The sequence below is a fragment of the Typopeltis vanoorti genome, chromosome 6 (genome assembly GCF_054136105.1).
Source record: "Typopeltis vanoorti isolate ZY-2024b chromosome 6, IOZ_Tvanoo_1.0, whole genome shotgun sequence".
Classification (NCBI taxonomy): domain Eukaryota; kingdom Metazoa; phylum Arthropoda; class Arachnida; order Uropygi; family Thelyphonidae; genus Typopeltis; species Typopeltis vanoorti.
In genome coordinates, this window is record NC_143554.1 from 24,071,143 (window position 1) to 24,095,342 (window position 24,200).

General features: G+C 35.7%; 1 protein-coding gene and 1 non-coding gene across 2 annotated transcripts in view; both read left to right on the forward strand.

Annotated features, from left to right (window-relative positions):
• The window catches only part of LOC150105339 (uncharacterized), a 41,170-nt gene extending 30,138 nt beyond the window's left edge, over positions 1 to 11,032 (forward strand). The window contains exon 5 of the mRNA XM_090394740.1: positions 10,684 to 11,032. The gene's annotated coding sequence lies outside the window, so the exon portion shown is untranslated. The remainder of the gene's footprint in view (positions 1 to 10,683) is intronic.
• A 5,097-nt stretch (positions 11,033 to 16,129) lies between these two features.
• LOC150105340 (U6atac minor spliceosomal RNA) lies at positions 16,130 to 16,251 on the forward strand. Its single transcript, XR_016548509.1, has one exon. It is a non-coding gene; the product is annotated as a U6atac minor spliceosomal RNA (small nuclear RNA).
• Positions 16,252 to 24,200: the final 7,949 nt, after the last annotated feature.

The following is a 24,200-nucleotide window of genomic DNA, read 5'->3' on the forward strand; positions in this document are numbered from 1 at the left end:
TATGAAAATTTTGGCGCATGCACCTACACACGTTTCAAAAGATAAACTGTAGGGAAAATATCGTTACTTCAAAACTGCTGCATAATATCGAACTTAGCCGAAAATATGTACATAACAGTTGACTTCATAACTGCCGTTTATTTTGATTTCTAATGGGGGGGGGGGGGGGAACCAAGAAAGTTGAAATGCAAAAACCAACAGATTACGTTATAAAAATTATGCACTACATGATATGATTCAAGATTTACGTATGATAACTAACCTTCGAACCAAGATTATGAATAAAATAGGAAACTTAATTTGGAAAAGATGGAGGCTGTATTAATTTTTAGATTCGGATTTTCATGAAGTTATAAAATAATTGTTTGACAAAAATAATTATCTTCAATCAAGTTCTTGGAGAATCTTAAAATGTATTGGCGATTAAAATAATTACCAAAACAATTGATAGTGACATTCATCTTCCATACAATACGAAGTGAAGAAAGTATGAAAGGATTTATTATTTTACGCTGGCATTAAAAACTATAACTATACGAAAAAAACAACCAGCAAAATACATATATAACTCATAGGTATTTAGTCTGATATAACTTAGATTCTGGTTACCAAACGTCAAGCCACTGGGTTTCTTGCTGAAGGCCACAGAACGTAGCTACTACATACACCAGGTAATGTAGTTAAGTGTTCTTTTCAGCCCGAAGGATTATCGCACCTTCTAATGGACATGACGGTCAAACTACGCTTCTTATCCATGTTCTTCAAGCAGGTGGACAGAATGTTATCCAGGTTTGCTGGACGTGTATATACGTCCAGCAAAGAAATGGTGCGCTTACATACATGAATTTTATGGAATACAGAGTTCCTGTTAGTTTTATATTCTAAGGAAAGAACAATATACTGTATTTCAAATGGAAGCGGGAAGCCTCAAACATTTTTCAGCGGCCGCTAGTTTTTATATTATGAATTTAATATAACTACGCTGTGTTTTTTATTGTTCTTTGTGAGGAGTAAGGTTTTAAAATGAGCCCCCCCCCCTAGAGACTGAGGCCACATCTTGCGCCCCTGGAAGTTCATTAAGTAAAACTCGATCACTCACAACGATGCAAACAACTAGCAAAGCCTATTTTTGCTATTAGTGTAAACCTATGAATCTATTAGTGTAAAGAATATGCCTTTTAACGCATAGGTTCACTGAGGGGGAAGGTCTACATAATACGGATGTAGACCTAATGTTCTGTTCTAATCGCATTTTTAATCTAATCTGATAACCTCATTTGAGGTCTACCGGCCTTCTCTTCCCAGTTGGATTATTTATCAATTGTTAAGCTATAGGCCGGTTGGTTTACATGTTCTAACCCATTTTGTTCATATGTGTTGAGTGTTTCTTCTATTAATTTTGTTTTAAAATATCCCCGTTTCGTCTAATGTGCGTTGTGCAATTCTCATGAATTTAATTTCATTGCCATATACTAAAGTGTGATATATTTTTAAGCGTGTTACGAATTGATAATTATGTTTATCAGGCCTATAACCTGTTACAAATTTATGCCTTTTTTCTCCTTCATATGATATTTCACATAAAATTATTTTACTTTCGAGTTTATCTCCACAAAACTCCATTATTTTAGTTTTATCTATGGAAATTTTAATTCCAAACCGTTCTGCTTACCTTGATTAAGATAAGTAGAACAGTTTGGCCTATACCTGGGCTATTTAAAGTACTATATTGATTAAATATTACTGTCGTAATATTTAATCAATATAAATATTAAAAAGCGCTAGATACAGAGGACGTCCTGCCTTACTCATTAGTTGATAATTGTTTTTCAAACATTTTTGTATGTACAATGAACATTACCTGTAGTAAAATATTAGGTATATTTATTCTTTGTAATATATCATACAATATTTTTTCATGATCTACAAACAAAACGTGAGGTTCTAAATTAAATTATATTCTTTAAGTAGTTTTAAACTAAAAGCTGCATCTAGTGTATGGCGTTCTTTTCTAAACCCATTTCGATAATCTAATACCTCTGTAGTTAGTATATTTTAATTTATTCCCCTTTTTTATCGCTTTCTTGGTCTCTCGACTGGTCATTTAGTAGTTGGTTCGTCTCTTGATAGTTTAACAATTCTTTTTAGATTTTATTCCTATTAACATGTTGATTGCATTCTGACTTTTTTTTATGCACGTGTTTTATGGGTTGTAGTTGACATTCTTCATAAACCCTTCAATTTTTTACTCTATCAAATTTTGTTTTAACTATTTTTCTTAATGTATCTATTCGTTTCTAATGAATATGGAATTATTGGTGTGTGTGTGTGTATATATATATATATATATATATATATACAGGGTGTTCGGGATAAATTTGACATATTTATAATTAATTATATTTTTCCGTAAGTTACATGTATTAACACACACTTCTCTTCATTTAAAAGTTTGGACCCTTCTTCATTCATATACAAGATGTCAGAAAGGATGGATAGCTGGAACCCACCTGAATCATGGAAGAGAATAACTTGTATCATGATGATTCGTGCCCACCATCAAAATAAGGATATTACGACTGCTGCCCAATGCTCCCTGAATACAGTAAAAACAATCAGGCATGAACTAGAGACTTGCAATGGTGACTACGAGGATGTAGCAAGAAGAAAGATCCCTAGCAGACGATCTGATTGCGTTCGTACAGCAGAATTCCTCGCAAATCTGCAGGAACAGGTGTTGAAGAACCCTGGCATTGGAATTCGGGCTTTGTTCGTGGAGTTGCTAACTGTAGTCAAGCCCTGGATAACAAGGGTAGCCAATGGTAGGCCGTATGTATGGCAGCAAGATTCGGCCCCTTGCCACACCTCTGGGAAAAGTCAAAAATGGTTGTCTGAAAATTTCTACGACTTCACCAGTCCAAATGTTTGGCCTCCAAACTCCCCAGACCTTAACCCCATGGATTATTTTGTATGGGGCGCAGTTGAAAAAGACACCAATCGCACTTCCAGTAATACAAAAGCCCAGTTAATGGATAAAATTAAAACAGTTTTTGCGGCCCTTCCCAGGGAGACTGTAGCATCAGCTTGTTCGAGGTTCCGAAGCAGAATTGAAGCTGTGATCGATGCTAATGGTGGTTATTTTGAGTAAATCTTGTTGATAGTATTGTAATTAACTCTGCCTGTAATGTTTTTTTGTCAATTCATTAAATTTAATAGATACAAAGAAGATTTTCTTTTTCCTTACGAAACTGTCAAATTTATCCCGAACACCCTGTATATTACTTTTAAGTTTTATATTTCCATATTGTTAGGATATATAATATATTTTATTATATACAGGGTGTTCGGGATAAATTTGACAGTTTCGTAAGGAAAAAGAAAATCTTCTTTGTATCTATTAAATTTAATGAATTGACAAAAAACATTACAGGCAGAGTTAATTACAATACTATCAACAAGATTTACTCAAAATAACCACCATTAGCATCGATCACAGCTTCAATTCTGCTTCGGAACCTCGAACAAGCTGATGCTACAGTCTCCCTGGGAAGGGCCGCAAAAACTGTTTTAATTTTATCCATTAACTGGGCTTTTGTATTACTGGAAGTGCGATTGGTGTCTTTTTCAACTGCGCCCCATACAAAATAATCCATGGGGTTAAGGTCTGGGGAGTTTGGAGGCCAAACATTTGGACTGGTGAAGTCGAAGAAATTTTCAGACAACCATTTTTGACTTTTCCCAGAGGTGTGGCAAGGGGCCGAATCCTGCTGCCATACATACGGCCTACCATTGGCTACCCTTGTTATCCAGGGCTTGACTACAGTTAGCAACTCCACGAACAAAGCCCGAATTCCAATGCCAGGGTTCTTCAACACCTGTTCCTGCAGATTTGCGAGGAATTCTGCTGTACGAACGCAATCAGATCGTCTGCTAGGGATCTTTCTTCTTGCTACATCCTCGTAGTCACCATTGCAAGTCTCTAGTTCATGCCTGATTGTTTTTACTGTATTCAGGGAGCATTGGGCAGCAGTCGTAATATCCTTATTTTGATGGCGGGCACGAATCATCATGATACAAGTTATTCTCTTCCATGATTCAGGTGGGTTCCAGCTATCCATCCTTTCTGACATCTTGTATATGAATGAAGAAGGGTCCAAACTTTTAAATGAAGAGAAGTGTGTGTTAATACATGTAACTTACGGAAAAATATAATTAATTATAAATATGTCAAATTTATCCCGAAACACCCTGTATATATATATATATATATATATATATTTATTTATTAATTAGTCGTTGGGAATTGTTCATTTACCATTGTTTTTGGTTCGTCTGCAGCCACTTGTATGTTATACACACCACAGTTTTATCTGTTGGGGTTTGAATAATTGCTTTTGGAGATTATTTCCAACCCAATGTAAATTTTAGTTTTTCATTTATTATTTCGCCCATAATTCTAAGTCTTTTCTCGAGTTAGCTGAACTCTGGCACGGGCAAGCGGGGTTTTTCGTCCCGTCGAATCCACTATTTTCAGACATTAAAAATATTGGTTTAGGGACCACGAGATGGCGGCACTTTTTAGCCGTCTACTTCACTGGGTACTGATTAATTAGTGATTAAGGTAAGAATTCCAGAAATAGCTGTCTCTGATTGGCTACCAGTGGAGATTGAACCGCCCACTCAGTTTCCAAACGTTGGATAGTGCTAAAACGACCTCGCTACTTCCAATGTGGGAACAAAAAAGGCGTTAGCCAATTTTTTTTTTTTTTTTTAATAAACATCATTAAAGTGCAATCACCTTGCCCCTGGTGTCTTTCTTTAGAGGGATTTTTTGTGTATGTATATGTTTTGATAATTTTAATGATTTGCTGTGGCATCTTCCTTAATTCTAGTATTTTCAGGCCATCCTGTGATCTGATTCTATCGAAGCTTTCTCTAAGTCAATGAGGCATAAATATCGGCTTGTTAAATACTGCTGCTTTTATTTGCTTTATATAACAAATATGACATTAGTACCTGATCTCCCTTACGGAATTGTCGATGCTCATCATTGTGATTTTTGATTCTAATTCTTCATTTACGATTCTAGTACATATTTTTTTAGAGTAATGAAGAGTAAGTTTATTCCTCGATAGCTTTCGGGTTCAGATTTTGTTCCCTTTTTTAAATATTGGTATCGTAATATTCAGTCTCCATTTATTAGGAATCTGTATTTTCTCTAAGATATATTGAATTAAATTTCTCATTCAGTCACTTTTTTTACCCTCATATTTTAGCATTTAATTATAAATTCCAGCAATTGCAGATGATTTCCTATTTTGAGATCTGTGTTTTCTGGCTGTAGTATTTCAGACATTTTTATTTCTTCTTCACATTCATATAAGGTGAAGGCCTGGTTAGCATGTCTGCTTTCTAGCCAAAAGGCTGCGGGTTAGAATCCCGTCGTCATGTTTGTGGTTGTCTGCAGAAATATACTAGTCCTGGTGGATGGTAGATGACATTGGTGGAGACAGCTGTAGAGTAGGTGCCCTCCCTGAATGAGTGTGGACTCCCTGTGGAGGTGTCACATAATAATAGTTTGATAAAATAATTTTCCCTTGACTCTCTTTTGCTGATTGGTGTATTTCTTTTAGATCATTTTCCATGCTCATTTTTGTGCTCATTAACACATTCGAATTGTTCAAGTTGATTTTATTTCATTTCTTATTCTTTTATATTCTTCATATTTGACAATATTAGTTTTATTTTGTAAATGTTTATTAAATGTAGTTTTCTTGGTTTCAGATAGTACTTTTATTTCTTCAATATACCAGGAAGTCCATCTAGTTTTGTATTTTCCAGTTTTTTTGTCCCACTTATTTAATGTGCATTTTGAATTTTTCAGAATGAGAATCCATATCTTCCTTACTAGTAAGATTTTTTGGAATTGCATTTTTAGTCTGTTTTGGTAAAGCATTCTTATACTGTCCTCTTCTAATAATTCACCCTTAAATTTATTTGTCCATTTGTATATACAGGTATCCCTCGATTAACACGATTAATTAATCCCTCGATGTCGCCGCGTATATGATGAGATGTGTGTGTGTGATAAAAGGACCTCCCAGATGAGTCTTTGACTCCATGAGGTCTTGGGAAATAATATCAAAATCGCGTTAAGCAAATCTAATAATCAATGGTAAAAATTACAATTCGTCCATGATCGATTATTGTATTAATAATTCGTTTTATATGGTACTCTTTAGGAAAGATAAAAAATGAATAAAAAGTAAATGTTTAATAAATACTTGTACCTACATTATTTACTGCAATTTTTTTATCAAAAGAAGTTATCAAGAGTTTGAACAGTTTTAGTTTTTTTTTTCCTTATCGGTATAAATTCTACGATAACAAGCAAAATGACTCTCCTGACCTTAGCAAACAAGCAATAAAATAAAGAAAAAGCAGTGCGAATATAATACATGATGGTACAAATTAAGCGGATATTGAATCCAACATTATTTCATAGCCGAATATAGAAACTACAAGAGTTTTGTGCTAAATATATAAAAACTAAACGTTTCAGCAGATGCAAGCATAAGCAACCTTATGGGTAACTTGTAGTAAAGGTGGAGTAAGCTCTAGATCACTTTCCTCAGTATTTTCCATAATGTAAAACACATCTCCTAGAGGGCATGTATGATAAATAAGCCTTTGGCTCTCTATTTCAGAAATACATGGTTTATTTATTTTCGGTTACAATCTAGAAATTATTAAACAAAGAAAGAAAAAAAAACAGCAACTAAGCCATACTAAACTGACATCGGAGGTCGCGGTATCTCTCAGATACAATTTACTATCAAATATCACAAACCTTTATATAACGTGTTAAACCAAACTGACAGCAAAAACCAGTGTGGAAAATCATTCGTAACATGAATGCACAGCTACTCATGATCTCCAAGCTATACACTAAACTGTGTAAGAATATTTATATTAAACATTTTGCATGTATCTGTCAGATCAGCTGCGAGCTCTGCAGGGTTAAAGGCGTGCTAATCAAAACTCTTGCTGCGTATATCAAGGGATTGTTACAATTAATTTCACCACGTTAAGCAAGGGATACCAGTACTTGACTATTTTAAAATTGATTTTATTTTTTTCTCCAGCAAATTTATATAGTTCAGAGTTTGTTGCATCTGCTGATTTACCAATTTTTATTTTACTTAGACTATCATTTAATTCTTTCACTGTTTTTGGTGCAATTTTTTTTTTTTTTTAAATGCTTATCTGTCCAAAAATCTGTAAAGTAATTTATGAATTTTTTAAAATCTTCTTTACAATTTATATTTGCAGATTCTTTTATATATCTGCATTGGGTCTTATTTGGTGTGTGTGTGTGTGTGTGTGTGTGTGTGTGTGTGTGTGTGTGTGTGTGTGTGTGTGTGTGTGTGTGTATATATATAAATCAGTCATTTCCTAAAGTATGATACAAATTTTCCCCACTTTCTCTGTCTCTTTCAGCTATTGCTTGCTATTTTTTTTATATATGTTCATCTTGTTTTTTTTTTTTACTACTTATCTTTTAAAGGCTAATTTTTTATTTTTAATTACTGTTTTTAATGGTATACACAATTTTTTGTGTGTCCCTATACTTTCATATTATTTCCATTCTTTCTTGACGTCTTCTCTTTGTATTTTTGATAAATAGTTATTCTCTGTTGGCATAAATATCTTTACAAAACAAAATAAGTATGAATTACATTTAGTTTCTCTAAGTTTTTTTTAACCAATTTTGTGGAAACCATGGAGCCTGCACAAAATAATGATCTATATCTATTTCTAATCCTCTACTTTATAGCAAATGAAAAAGCAGCAAACTTCTTCCTAGGTGTTAAAATTAGTAGTTTATTATGGATTTTTGTCCTTTTGCACTCCATGTATATTTTTATGTTTATAGAATTTATTCATTATTTTTAAATTAATATATAATCAATGGGCTGTATTTTTTTCCATGATGAGTAAATCTTTCACCTATGAGGGTCACAAGATGGAAACAGCTGTCTGCCATATTCTCTGTCTGATGCTAGCTTCCAAAGGGATCAACTGCACATCATGTTCCAAAAGTTAGATAAACGAGCTGTGCCTTTGGGGATAAAAAGCATCATAGGATTAAAAAAAAAAAAAAAAATGATCTTCTCAAAATATATATATAATCTTCTGAAATCTTTCAAACAAACAAAACTTGGCTTTCAGTAGCTTGGTATTACAAACACTAGAGAAATATAAACTTGGTATATTAAGGATGTGAATTTGCTAGATTTGACCATTGGTATTTAATATATATATATAAATAATATTGGAAAGAGTCTAATTGATGTTCAACTGTTTGCTGATGATGCAAAGATAGGCAGGGCAATTGCAGATGCTACTGATATAAGGTTGAAGTTTGGGTAAACAATAATAGCTATCAATTCAATGTTAGTTATGCTGTTGAATATCTTAACATGCTAAGGTGGTTATGTTAGCAGGATATTTGGAATAACTGATGAGGCTAGAGGTCTTGGAGTTATGATGGACAGGAAGTTGAAGGACAAGGGTTAGGTATATGGGAATGTCAGTGTGCAAGATTTAGGCAACTAGTGGTGTACCACAAGTATCAGTTCTTGGTCTATTGTTATTCATTCTATACATTAATCTGGACAGGAGACATACAACTATTTGCTGATGATGCAAGATAGGCAGTTGTGTCATTGTACAATCAGGAATGCAGCTGATATGCATTACTTGCAGAATGATTTGAATATGCTGGAATTGTGGGCATGTGAAAATGGCTGTCAGCTCAATGTTAGCAAATGTCAAGTTTGGTGTAATGAGATTAAACTAGAAAAAAATTATCAGAATCTTGGAGTTTTAGTAGATAGGAAGTTGAAGTACAAGGGTGACATAATAAAAATTGCAACTACAACTCTGAGTATATGATGTTGAAACAAACATCGACATATGACTCTTTAAAAGACCTTTATACGACGATCTCACCTGGATTACTGTGTGCAGTCTCCTAGGGTTCTGAAGGGATAAAGCAGCCGTGGAAATGCAAGAAGAGTTACAAGGATAAATGGAGAGTACGTGGACTGCAGACACTGATAAACAAGAGAAAGATATTACATATATGTTCATAAACTTTTGCAAGGGTGTTATTGAATATCAATTTATAATGGGGGGAGACAAGGGAAAATCTGTGGATGTTGCCTTTTGTGTAGTTAATGAAGGGGTGAAAGCTAGATTTTTCTCTCAATTTAAGAGAAGGTTTGATGGCTGGTGCAGGCGATGTATGGCCTTCCTTAACGAGTTTATGACTCCCTGTTAAGTCTAATAACACTATTGGACTAGTATTGTATCGTAATCATTGCATGCAGACTCAATCATATAACTTTATCCGAGATTGGCTGATTCGATTTTACTTTGTTGATGAAAACTCATTTCTTTACATTGGTTACAGTTACTGAGGAAAATAAATTTTATTTTCTCACTTTTGATTCACTAATTTTGTATAAAAGTAAGGATAGAAAGCAATAAATATCTAATCCACTGAGCTAATTGGTTGGAGAGCGTGATTTCTGTAATAATTAGGCATGTACCTTTTAGCAGTGTATATAAATTTTTAATTACACCAATGTATGATTCTGAATTATAATTAACTATTACCAGGAAAAAGACAATCCATTTCGAATGTCTTTACATGTATGCTAATCCCACCCCTGAAACTGTAAATCATTGTACACTAGCACCTCGGCATGACTAAGTTGCAAACATCCATGCCAGGATGAAATTTGATCTCTACCACAGCATGGCGCAGATTATCCCCTTTCCCCACATTTCATCTGGCAGGTTTGCAATATGCTGTCATCTTAATATTATATTGCCAAGCTAGATAACACCTGCAAGGTAGGTATATGCACACACATAATGGCCGTGAATGCCATTTAGGTAGTAGTATATAATTTTCCTACTATGACAGCCCACCTCTATGCTTACTAGATGTGTGAAACATAACAATACTAATTAAAAAAAGTTTACTATTTAGTCAAGGAGACTCATCATTTGTGATGTGTGTTTAGATTCAGAATAGGAATGGCAGTTTTTTCCCTTTGGAAAAAACTCAATTCCAAAGAAATTTCACACAATGGTGCCGAGAAAAGTAATCCCCTCCTCCACCCATGCAAAGTGAACATTATGCAGACACTGGCAGTATCGTCTTTTTAAGAGGCCAAGTTATTTTGCTCTGACAGGATATCGAGCCTAACAGAAAAGGAAATATGAGGCATAGGATCCATATCCTACCCAAATAAAAAAGCTCAGAATTACTCAGTGAAGTGTTTCAAAACAATGCACACTGATAGAGTAGTAAACCTTTTTTGTGTTACCACTCAAAAAAAAAACATGATACATAAAAGTATATAAATTTGACTTTGCTTCACTCCAACGCAAACTATTACAATGCAGAATGTCCGAAAGAAGCAAGACGAATTAATGTGCTGTACATTTTTCACTTGAAGGAAGAACCATGTTGTCTCATTCTTAACCCAATAGTAATTACTTTTCATTCAATTATTCACATATCATTAAGCAGAACTATTTTTAAGAGCATAATCTTGTTAAATCTTGATTTGTATTTTCTATTCTGTGATGTAATTTTAATTTCAGTACTTTTGCTGAATTCGTCCAATGTAAATATACCCACGTAGTGAATGACTGTGGCCACCATGCTGGAAAATTTCTGCATCGACACATGGAACGCATGTCTGGATCTCTATTGACACAGCACTGTGCTGCCTATACATATGATCTTAAGAGCTGCCATACCTACTCCCTTGGATCAGTTTCTTACTGCACTTTTAGTGACAGCATGATGTCCCTGATGTCTTTAATCATTGTAAGCTGGATGACATATTGAATAACAATATTACTGAAGCTGTAAAATTTGTAAACATACCTTGTAAATACAACTGATTGTATATTTTGTATAATGATAATTAAATTTCTTATCATGGGCTTTACTATTTTTAAGTATACAATAATTTTGTACTTCATTAAACTTCAAATACATGTAGAAAATAAACTTTCAGTTCCATTTAATATAGACTGAAATTATGATCACACATCAAAGTGGTCATTAGTTGCAGTGAAAAAATGGTTAAATATATGCAGTTGTTAAATATCTTAAGTCATGTCAGACATCATTTTAGACTGGTCTTCATTAAATGACATTTTTACATTTGTCAAAAATTTAAGTTTGGAAATATAATGAAGAATCATATTTCTAAACAAAGAAATCTACTCCAAATCCCTGAACTTGGAGAGGGCCAGACAGTTGGTCGTGTTTTCAGGGAGCTCCCGAAAGCTAAGTACAATTTTGAATGAAAATTAGAATATAGGTTAAAATCATAACGTAATATTGTCTAATTTTGGTAGCTTGTTGTGTCTGTGTGATTTTGGTGTGAATTCCGTTATTTAATTTAGTATTTAACGATACGTTTCATAGATTTGAATATGGCGCCAATGCAAAGTAAGATAATGGCGTCCAAAAATACGACGCCATTGTTCAAAAACTATAATGTGAGAGAATTTGTACAATGTGATGTGTGTGGAATGTATGCATTCCCAAATGAGGCTGGAGTTTGGATTGAAAGTGATAGTGGTGGGAGAATGTGCAGAAAGTGAAAGCAAAGTGAGGAGTTGAAGTATGTGTCAGGGTGTAAGACAGTTATGGTTGAAGAAAGCCAGAATGTGAGTGAAAATAGTGGCTTGATAGGGAATTGCGATGTACAAGATGGCAATGAGAGCGGTGATCTAAGAAAGAGTGAGAGCAACTATACAGAGAGAGAAAATGGTTTGAATGATAAAAAAAATGAGGAATTATTTGTAGGAAGTGAGATCGCTAGGTTGCGCGCAGTGATACAAAATGCGCAGCGGCAATTAGAGCACCTGCAAAGTTCTTTCCTGAGTGATTCGGTTAACATAAATAAACAGCGTAAGAGTGGGCGAGTTTCTGAAATGAAGGAAAGAGTGTTGTATGGTGACTCGTTATTAAGAGGAATGACAGATGGGAGTGTAACTAAATCGTACTTACCAGATGCAAAATTTAAGGATGTGAGAGTATTAGAGTGCAAAAACAGAGGGTGAAAGAATTAATAATTGTGGCGGGTACGAATGAATTGAAAGGTGATAAATTTTTTATGAGAGAGGATTTGAAAGTATTGTTAAAGGTAGCGAAAGAAAAGAGTGACAGAGTTAGAATGATGAGTCTGTTGCCGCGGTATGATAGAGAGGAGTTTAGAAGGAGGGCCATAATCACAAATGACATTATGTGCAGGTTATGCAGACGGTGTGGTGTGGAATTCGTGGACGTGTGGAATGAGTTTGATGGGCGAAAGGACTTATACAAGATGGATGGCCTGCATTTGAATGGACTAGGTGTGCGGAGACTGGAAAAAGTGTTGCTGAATGAAGTGAAAATGGATGTGCAGAACCAGGGAAACTAGAACTACCAAGGAGTGGGGGGGAGTGGATATGCAGACATCAGTGAGACAGTTGAGTGTAAAAATGTATATAATGTACCTGAGCCAGCACTAAGGACAAAAAACGGGAATGGGACATTTAGAATAACGCATCAAGATAGGGGTGGGACAAAGGGATCACTGCATTTCATGTATACTAATGCCAGGAGTATTAGGAACAAGAAGGAAGAATTTTTGGCCTTGATTGGCTCTTCCTGGCCACAGGTTATTGGCATTAGTGAAACATGGCTGACGAAAGATGATACAGTTACTGGGATAGAATGTGTAGGTTATAGTGTGTTTAGGAGGGACAGAGAGAATAAAATGGGGGGAGGGGTGTTATTGATGATAGCTGATAAACTGCAGCCAAGGAGAATTGAAATTGTATTGCAGGATAGTGAAAGGAGCTCATTTGAGGCTATTTGGTGTGAGATTGAGACTGGCAGAATAAAATATACAGTTGGGTGCTGCTATAGACCAGGTGATGGAATAGATGGTGGAGATAGTATGCATAAACAAATTGATGAAATGAGTGGAAGGAGGGTAATTATTATGGGGGATTTTAACTATGGTAACATTGATTGGAAGGAGGAGAGGACACATGTGAGGAAGGAAATGGATTTTATTCAATCATTAAGGGATAACTATCTGAGACAGCATGTAATTGAAAATACTAGGGGTGTGAGAGTGCTTGACCTGGTAATAGCATCTCATAATTTCACTGTAATGAATATAACCATGTTGCCTCCTATTGGTGAGAGTGATCATAAGGTCTTGACCTGGGAGGTGGCGAAAGGTGTGGAATTTTTGATTAAGACAGGGTACATGTGGAATTACCATGCTGGCAAGTATGACAAGCTTAGGAGATTGCTTGGATCAGTGCCATGGCATGTACAACTGCAAGGGCTAGACGTCAATAGAGCATGGGAAATGGTCAAGGAGCATTTACAGGAGGTTATGGCTGATTGTATACCTAAGGTCCGAATAGTAAAACAAGTAGGGGTTAAATGGATGAATAACACCATTAAGCTTGAGCTGCAAAAAAAGAAACAACTGTGGAGGGAATTTAAAGAAAGGGGTGACCTGCAGGCACACAAACGGTATAAAGTGCAGGCCAGAAGGGTAACGAGTGTAGTAAAAACAGCAGAAGCCGATTATGAAAGGAAACTAGCTATGCAAGCAAAAGAGAATCCCAAACAGTTCTTTCGATATGCTGCAAGCAAGGAAAAAACTGTACATGGAAAATGATTTTAAGGAATGACGATGGTAAGGAGGTCACTGAACCAGTCGATATAGTGGAGTTACTGAGCACGCACTTTGCAAAAGTATATCATCCAGGTGGTGACATTGAAAAAATGAAGGAGCCATTAGTTTATACAGGAATTGTGATGAATGAAGTGGAGGTGAATAGTCTATTACAGAACCTTAATGTGAATACATCTGTGGGATTGGATGGTATACTGGCACGGGTCTTGCGTGAAGCGGCTAAGGAATTATCATTGCCCTTGACCATATTGTTTAATCTGAGTCTCGGGTCTGGTTTAGTCCCGAAGGCGTGGAAAGAGGGGAAAATAGTTTCACTGCATAAAGGAGGATCCAAGACTATCGGTTGCAAATTACCGACCAATCAGCATATCAGGAGTTGTTGTCAAGGTCTTGGGGAAAGTAGTCAAGAGAAAATTACAGGAATGGATTGATGAAAATGAAATACTGTATAGTGGACAGCATGGCTTTGTAAAGGGTACATCATGCCTGAGTAACTTGCTCAAGTTTTATAACAAGGTGACGGCTGAACTGGATAAGGGAAATGGGTTTACAGTGATACTGCTGGACCTGGCAAAGCCGTTTGACAGGATACCACATGGAATTCTAATCCGTAAACTACAACATATGGGAATGGATATAGGGTTGGTGAGATGGATAGGTGGGTGGTTGATGGAGAGATATCAAAGAGTAGTTTATTCAGGAGTAGAGTCCAAAAGACGGCCTGTGACTAGTGGTGTGCCGCAGGGTTCCGTTCTTGGACCACTGCTGTTTAATCTGTTCATTAACGATATAGGGAAGGATCTAAGTGGAACAGTTCATTTGTTCGCTGATGATGCAAAGTTGGGGAGGGCAATAGTGAATGCAGAAGATGTCAAAGTCTTGCAGGATGACTCAGAGAGATTGGAGTTCTGGGCTAAGGAGAATGGATGTCAATTTAATGTGACAAAATGTAAGGTTATGCATTTTGGGGTGAAAAGATTAGCAGCAGTATACCACATGGGTGGAACTGTACTCCAAGAGATTGATGAGGCCAGGGACTTGGGAGGGTTGGTGGATAGGGAGATGAAGTTTAGGGGGCACATTGCGAAAGTAGCTAAATCAGCTCATCAACTCACTTGGTTATTGAAAAATACCTTGACGAGCAGAGACAAGCAAGTTATTGTACCTCTGTACCGAGCCTTGATAAGACCTCATCTCGACTACTGTGCCCAGATTTGGTCACCTTGGTTCCTTCTTGATGGGGAGGAGGTGGAGAGGATCCAGAGGCGAGTGACTAAGATGATAGCAAGTCTATGGAATGAACCATATGAGAACAGGTTGAAGATTTGTGGGTTGCAGAAACTAGTTGATAGGTGGAAAAGGGGAGATATGATTGAGACATTCAAATTGCTAAAAGGATTCTATAAGATTAATTCAGAGGATATTTTTGAGATCAGGACTGGTGGTGGGAGAACTAGGGGGACACCTATGGAAGCTGGGCAAGAGTGTGGTTAGCAGAGGTGTCAGAGCTGAGTTCTTTACTTTTAGAGTGGTAAATGAGTGGAATAAGCTGCCAGAGTCTGTTGTGGGTGCTACAACAGGGAGCGAGTTCAAGGCAAGGTATGATAGATACTGTGAGAATGTAGTATAGTTGTGTGGACATGATGTTTAGGGCCTCCCTCGATGAGTCTAAGGACTCCCTGGAGTAGTCCGAAATAATAATAATAATATCCCAACTCAACATCAGCATCATGAATGGAAAAGACTTGGAACTAGCAGAAGAATTAAATAAGTACCAGATCAACATAATAGCTGTTACCAAAACACACACACACAAAAGAAGACAAAAACGGGCGAGATCTTTCTAAGCAACAAATGCAGGACTTCACATTCAGGAAATATCAAGTCGAGTGAAGTTGGCAAATATCACAATTGGAAACTTGATAATTAGATTTACTTGCGTCTATGGTCCCACAGAAAGTTCTACTAAGGAGGAACACTAAGAACACCAGAAAAGGCAGATGACTAAAGGGAAAAATTGGTCCTTGTTGGAGATTTAATAATTACCAGACAAAAAAATGTGGGAAAATTTGGAGAAAAGAGCATAGCAAAAAATTTGCTAGATTTCTGTTTTGGACATGGACTAGTTATTGCTAACACCATTTGAACATAAAAACACAATAAATTCACTTGGGGAGAAGATGCAGCAAATAAAATACCATGTTATTATTGATAACATAGTATAAAGACAAGCAGAGACATTGAAAATATCAATTGCATTCTGAATGGAGAACCTACAGAACAAATAAATTATTTAGGCATACTTTTTAATGAAAGAGCAAATTAATGTGTTGTATGAAAGGAGAGGAGGTTAGCACTCCCCTTGATAAGGATGGACCAGCCTCTGGGCCTAATACATATAAGGTTAAGGCACTGCTGCTTACTTCGCGGCACTTAACTAATTTTTTCAGGACTCTAATTTTATGGACTATTGTGCCCAGATTTGGTCACAGAGTTTTCAGAAGAATGAAGAGATGTTGGAAAGGGTCCAAAGGTGACTGACTAAGGTAGTTTGACCTCTGGAATGTCGAGTATGAGGAAAATTGAGAAGATGGAATTTGCAGAGTCTGGTGGACAGGAGGAAGAGGGGAGATATGATAGAGACCTACAAGTTGGTAAGGGGTTGTTATAGGATCAATGGTGGAGAAGTTCTACAGAGAATAGTGGGAGTTGTGAATGATTGGAATGCCTTGCTTGAGAGTGTGGTGTCTGCAAGGAGTTAGTGTGTTTGAGACATGGTATGATGAGATGTGTGTGTGTGATAAAAGGACCTCCCAGATGAGTCTTTGACTCCATGAGGTAATAATAATAATATGAAAATAAACAGTGACAAAATTATCAAAGCTGATATGGCAGGAAGTCAACTGAACAAGTTTATATGGTATAAAAGAGAGTCAAAACACAAAACTAAATACAGCGTTCAAATCAATTTTAACTTATGGATCTAAGAACTGGGTTAATAATAATAAAAAAAAAAAAAAAAAAAAAAAAAAAAAAAACTTCATCAAAGACTGGAGACCACAGATATGAAAGTTCTTGAAAAGATTAGGAGAATGAACAAATGAGAGTATCATATTAAAAATGAGGATACTAAGAAAGAACTTGACATGGTATGGTTATTTAAATAGAATTGGAGGGGAAAAGTTAGCAAAACAAGTGTTCTTTGCTAAGATGGACAGGAAAAAGATATAGAGGAAGACCAATCTAGGCAGATTGATAAAGTAAAGATTGCCTTAGAAGAGAGAAATAAAAGATCTGATAATAGATAATATTGAGTCTTGACAGATAACAGTTTAAATTAGAGGAAAATTGTTGATAGGAAGTTAGTTATTTTTGATTTTTATGGCACAAAGATCAAAGGTCATACTCTACCAGGACACACATTATTAGCAGTACGTATGGTAAACGGTTAGTAGGACAATCGCAAACATCCATGCCCCTGGCAGATTCAAACTCGTAGCTTCTTGGCTAACCACTCAACCAGGAAGTTAGTAATGATGTACCTTTTTTTTTTATGTAGTTCTACCATAATGAGTAGTGCACCCAGAGGGGGGGAGAAAGGGGCCCTGGCACCCCCCAAAGAAAAAGGAAAAAAAAAAAAACTAGGAAATTTTCCAAAAATCTTTTCCTAATTAAAATTCTTTTTTTTTTATGTACATTGTGTCATGTATTCTATTTCTATACCACTTATGAATTAGCAGTCCCATAAGTTGGGAACATGGTATAGCTCTTGGGAATCACAGCCGCTGTGAACACAAGGTGAATGAAGTAGTGCTTGTGGGGTGGGTCAAACACTATTTTGTTTGCCTGAGCCATGCCAGAGGAGATGACAGGTATCATGTATTGGCAATCATTGCAAATGCTCAGTCATAGGTCGGATGTGATATGACACGATATTATCTACTAGTGTATGTTTTCAAATCGTCTACTCAATTGCCCCCCCCCCCCCAAAAAAAATTAACTCCTGAGTGCGCCACTGACCATAATATCCTTTAAACACTGAGGGTACATGATGTCAGGAATTTGATGATGATAGATCTATGAACTGTTCCCCTAGAGACCAAACATGTAACTTTTTAATCCACTTCAAGCATCCATTAAGTGGGATGATAGTACCACAATATATGAAGAAATTTATCTCCAACCTGAAGACAATGTCTGTGCCTGCAGCAAGATTTGAACTTGTTGGTTGAAGATCAGATAAGCTAACCACCTGACCAACTAGGATGGAATGTATTTTGTATTTATTTTTCCATAGTCTTTGAAACCTTGATCTGGTGATTAAACAGAAATTTTTAGTCCACTTCAACCCTCCAATAATTGGAGTAGTAGTCTCACACTGGGCAGTAAGATTCATCTCCCCCTAAAGACAATCACAAACGTCCAAGTCCACAGTGGGATTGAAACGTGCAGCCTGTTGGATGGTAAAATGGAGTAGGTGTGTTAATCACTAGCTTTCAATATGCAACAATATTCTAGCTTGTGCGAGTTCGCATCTTTTTAGAGGCTGTAGCCATTTGTTTCTCAGTGGGATTCTTTATTACATGTGCTCCATATGCTAATCATCTGTTTCTGAATTCACTCAAATAGACTGTGATAAGTTATAATATATTGGATATATTGGACAAAACATCTGTTACTGAAGAGATGATGTAAATATCATCATCATTCACTTTCAATAACGAAACTTAAAATCCACTTTTTGTAAATATGCAGCATGTCATTTCCCTTCATGTGGAAATATGCTCTTATTTCTTCCAAATTACATTTAACACAAAATCAATGTACTATCATGGGTATACAGTTGAGAAGAAGCATTCCTGCTTACATAGATGTCATTCCACCAAAACTGGCACTGTGGTTTCACAACCACAAAACTAATCAAAAAAAGAAAAGAAACCATAACACAACATAACTCACTTAAAATGAAAAACCCAAAACATGGAAAGGTACTGGTGTTTTTCAAGGTCCTGGCATGCCTTGAGAGCTAATCCAACAATTTAAAAAGTTAGTGAAATAAAGAAATCATTCCCAACACAAACAAAAAATACCCAAAATCATGGGGAAAAAAAAAAATACTAGAAATGTAACACTACACCACCCCATCCCCAGGGGAACACCCTCATGATTCCCCCCCCCCAATGTCTTCCTGATGATGCCACATCATAAAAAAATTAAACAAAAATTCCTCATATAACATGGACATATAAAATTAGCAACGTAAACAAGAACATAATAAAAAATATAACTGAGTAACTTAAAAAAAAAAAAAAAAACTCCACTAATGAAAATCAGGAAAAAGTGTACCCAGCTGGAAAAAAATAAAATAAAAAAAGGAACATCATACCATATCCATGAAAAATGAAATAAAATAGCAAAATATATTGAAAATCTCATTAAATAATGCTTAAAGTTCATTTACTTCCATCTAATGCTGCAAACTACACCATACATCCAAGTTCCAGACATAAGTTCTCGAAGTACTGTTGAAGCTCCTTTGACTCATTTTCTTGGAGGCTCACCATGAGAATCCTTAATCAGTGCTGTTGATACAAGAACCTGATCTTTTCTAACATGCTTTCAATGGCCTTGCAGATGGTTGGATGGTCATGACCCACAAGCCCATGGGAAAAAAAATTCCAACTCTCAGATAGATTGTTGGTGCGATTACTCTCATCAATAGTCACTTGATGGACATTCCATAAGTGTGGTGGAAACAAAGGAAGAACCTTTCTCGAGCAAACTGAAGGAAGTGTTCTACTAGCAACAGCAAGTGTCATACTCATAGGTGCTACAGAAATAGTCTGCAAGGGCTTCCAGACCTTCAACATCAGGTATATTATTCATTCCATCCCATTGGCCACTTCGTCTATCAGTAGAAAAGCCAGTCCATCCAACATTCCACAAAAATGTTTTGCCTGATCATCAGTATAGTATATTCCTATATGCAGCAGTCAGCCCTAACCTTTACACTTTTCTCCATATACTTCGTGTCAGATGGTAGAAACGGCTATGAGATGATACATGTAGCCCAAGGACTGTTAGAAATAGAATTGATCATTACAGTGGCAGTATCTGGATTGAATCCTAAATGCTCACATTTACCCAAGATTACCTGGAGGAGTTCTTCATAGGTTAATTGGCACTTTGCAGATGGAAAGGCATGCATACATTACAACAGATAGTCAAAGGGGAGCTTGGATGGTGTATAATTTCTTAAATAACATCGGGGCTGTTGCAAAAGCCCTATCCAAAAACCATGTGTTGTTGCAGGCCCAATATTCAAGTTCCTGGTTTATTGCAAAAACTACAATTCTCTCTGTCAACTCAGGTCTGTTGCCACAGATTAGGAAATCCTGGTGTTCTGGAGCCCACATGGTTTTCCATTCCACACTGATAAGTTCTAATGCTTGTAGGGATAATGGATCCTTTGGAAATGCCTCTTTCTGTAGATGGCACACATCACATTTCAGTAGTGTGCAGTCAACCAGTAGCACAACATACTACAAGTGGCTATTGATATATTGCATCTGCAACAAGTATGTGCAGATCTGGCTCTCTTGATCAAAGCACCTGCCATTAGTGTTCTTTACTTTGGCTGCTTCAATATTGTAAGGTCATGCCTGTGTTTAGTCATAGAAAGTAGTTTCTTCCTCCAAATCAGTATAAGTACAACATTTGCAAGAAAGTGCATTCCTTTGTGAACATTCCTAATATATTCTATACTGTTGTAGCTCTTCATGTATAGGTAGCCTTCTGTACACAGTTTATTTATACCCTCCTTTATTGTTTCTGATGATCTTCATGGTAGATGAAAAAAGATAATTGATTTTTGTCGACCACACAGAGAAAATATAAAACGATTAAGAACATTATAAACCTCACAACAACAGTATGTTCTCACTGACATTAATATCATGGTGAGTGAAGTGGAACTGATGGCTCATTACATCTAGCATCCCTATATACACACCCGACTTGAAACGAGGTTAATTCTGATTTTATCACTGAGTGACTACTATGACATAGGTCTAGGTCACATCATCACTAACTAGTAACCTGTGTGATACAATGATGATATTTTTCAGGATTAACTTATAATTTAATTTTTTTTTTAACATATGGCTCCCACCCATAAAAGGTTATTATAAACGTAAAGTGCATTTTGTAACATGGATGGGCTAAGGATTTTTTTAAAAATCAATTTTATACATATTCTTTGCAATTTTTTATTTTATTTTTACATAGTCTGGAAACTCTGCTCTTAAGACCATACATAGAAATTTTTCAAACCACTTCAGGCCTCCGATAAGTGGGGAAGTGGTCTCATACCAGGTGATGAAATTCATCTTTCACCTAATATATTTTATTCCATTAAAAAAATATAACCTGTTAAAAGAAAAACAATAATTCATAACACTTTCTCTTCATTTGGTGGTGTAATGGCTGTTGATTCTGCTTGGTGGTGTGCCAGACTCTATAATGGATTCATTTTCATCACCAGAAGTGATGCCATTAAAGAGATTGGCATGAGATTTGGCCTATCTATGAGAGTATCGGAGGGCTATTTTTGTATAGTCATACCAAAAATATAATAATATAGCTTCTTTTCAAGTCTGAGATAACAGGGGTTTTGTCTACACTCGTTTCACACACTACCCATCCCTAGTTTCTGTTGAAGTATCTAAACCTGCTCTGTTGTTCATCATCAGCCATTGTCACTGACTATGTTCTGAAAATAAAATCCTTTCCTGACTAAAATAACCCTCCCTCCCCCTCCACACCGCATTAGAAAGCTTAACACAGTTCACCTCACACCATCATTCATTTGTTTGGTACATTTCAAAGAGTTTTGGAATACATACCAAATTCCCAACAATCTAAGAGCTTAGATTGTTGTCTAATAAAAATTGAGTTGTTTAACCTAATTACTAAAAAGCAGTTCAATTCAATTTAATGGCAAGCAGTTATTCAATATTTAAAAAATAATTACTGTATGTGCTTGAATGTAACTTGCACTTTTTTCCCCAAAATTAAAGTTCATGGTGTGAGATATATGTTGGGGATTTTCAGAAAGTAGAGTTTTTCAGGAAAAAATTAAACTGATGTTTATAATTAAATCAGGAATTATATATTTGGTTTAATCCTTTATCCATTACTTCATTTCAGGTGTTGACCTGAAGTGATTTCAGGACTGGGGCAACTCGTGGGAAAGGTGGTATGACTTCACATCACTTGCCTTAGTATTCCATTATGCAAAACACATCTCCTTGCAGATATGAATAATGCTATGTATTAAGGAAGGATCACTACCCATACTGGTTTTGACCTTCATTGAGGTCTCATCAGTGGGAGGCAGACCCAGAAGTGGTGATACCAAGCTGGAAGTAATGCAGAAGTCATATTTCCATATACGAGTTGCCAAAAGGTGTCACACCTAATTATTAAAATTCTCTGGATTAGAGATAGTTGATGGAAGTTGTTTTCCACTTGGTAATGCTAGAAATTATGTATTTGGTTTAATCCTTTATCCAAGTGTAAGCAAACTGATGAGACCTCAATAAAGGTCGAAACTGGTCTGGGTAGTGACCCTTCCCTTACTGCATAGCATTATACACGTCCACAAGGAGATGTGCTTTGCATTATGGAATACTAAGGCAAGTGATGTGAAGTGATACCATCTTTGCTACGAGTTGCCCCAGTCCTGAAATTACTTCAGGTGCAAACTTTGTTTGTTTACACTTGGATAAAGGATTAAACCAAATATATAATTCCTAGCATAACCAAATGGGGAAACAACTTCCATATAATTTAATCATCAGTATTCATTATAATTTATAACTGCTCGCATTATTTATAAAACGAATGCATTTAAATTTTAATTGTCAGTGTTATTTACCTGATCAAGTTACTCACTTTCATCACACAATTTATTTGAATCTTTAGCAACAGTACTTCTGTAATTAAACTAAAACAGTTTCATTATTGCTCATCCTTTTATCATTTTGGAATCATATGATAGTTGAGTTTAAAACCAGCATTGTAACTTGAACATTTCTCCATATTTGAGGCAAAAATTACCAGTAATTTACAACACTTGAGAAATGTTATGAACAATCCTTCACAAATTACTAATGACAAGTAAAATGGACAGCAAAGATAGGCGGGTAGAAATAGTCCAGCTATGAAGATGTGTAAATGACTGGTGCGGTATTAACAAAAGATCATGACTGTTGAGTTGAAATGTTGATTCTCTTCAACCAAATTCCAAAGTATCTGAAACTGCCATTAAAACATCCATTATCTATTTCTTAAAGTTTTAAGAAATGGGAACAAAGTTGAGGATTTTGGATGCAGTTGTTTTTCCAATAGCAACTTCTGGATGTGAGACTTGGGAAAGAAGTCAGATAAGAAAAGGATGCTGCTTTTGAGATGTGGTGTTACAGAAGGCTGTTGAGGATATCATATACTGAAAGGCATACAAATGAATGAGTGTTAGAAAAGATCAGTAGCACTGTAAGACTCCTTAAGGATATTGACAGGATGTTAGGATTTTAAGTTCATACATGCTTTCTGTATTCACTTGGAATGTTTAAAAAGTTGCAATTTTATGTCTGAGGTGATTGTAAACATGTTACTGAGTTTTTTTTTAATAAAAAAAAAAATCAGTTTGAAATCCACATTCATGTCTATTAATAAACTGAGTCAGCTGTTATCTTAACTGTAACTGACTTTCTTTAACCAAAATCTGGGAAATTGCTCAACTGAATTATATTAAATTACTGCTATGATATACTAATCCAAATAATTTGTTGGCTATTGGCTAAATGGATAAGTATACTCACACTCCAACAAACAAGTGTTACTTCGAATTCTGCTCTGAGCATGGATGTTGATGAAGGATGTGGTGTTGGTCTTAACTCAGGTAAGTTAAGACCAACCTAAAGACTCCAAGTCTTTAGGTTGATCTTAAATTTTGATGCTCGCCATGAGACCTGAAATGGCTCGAAAAAGTTCCATGCTTGGTGTCAAGAGCATAGTTTTCCAGATTACATAAAAAAAAAAAAAATTAATAATAAAATAAAGTAATAACTTGTTCAAGGTTGTATTATGACTGGTCAGTGAATTCAGCACAGGTAATTTTTTTTTTTTTGTCTGTTTTACTATATTTTTCCCTTAGAAAATTAAAGTTTTATTATATATTAGTATACATTTTTGTTTTTTAATATTTTATAATATATTTTTGCTAACATATTGCAATATTAAATATAGTTTAAAATGGCACTAAAAACATACAAGAAACGTAATGTTAAGAAAACTAGTGAAGTAGAGATTAAGAAGGACATTGAAGAGGTTATA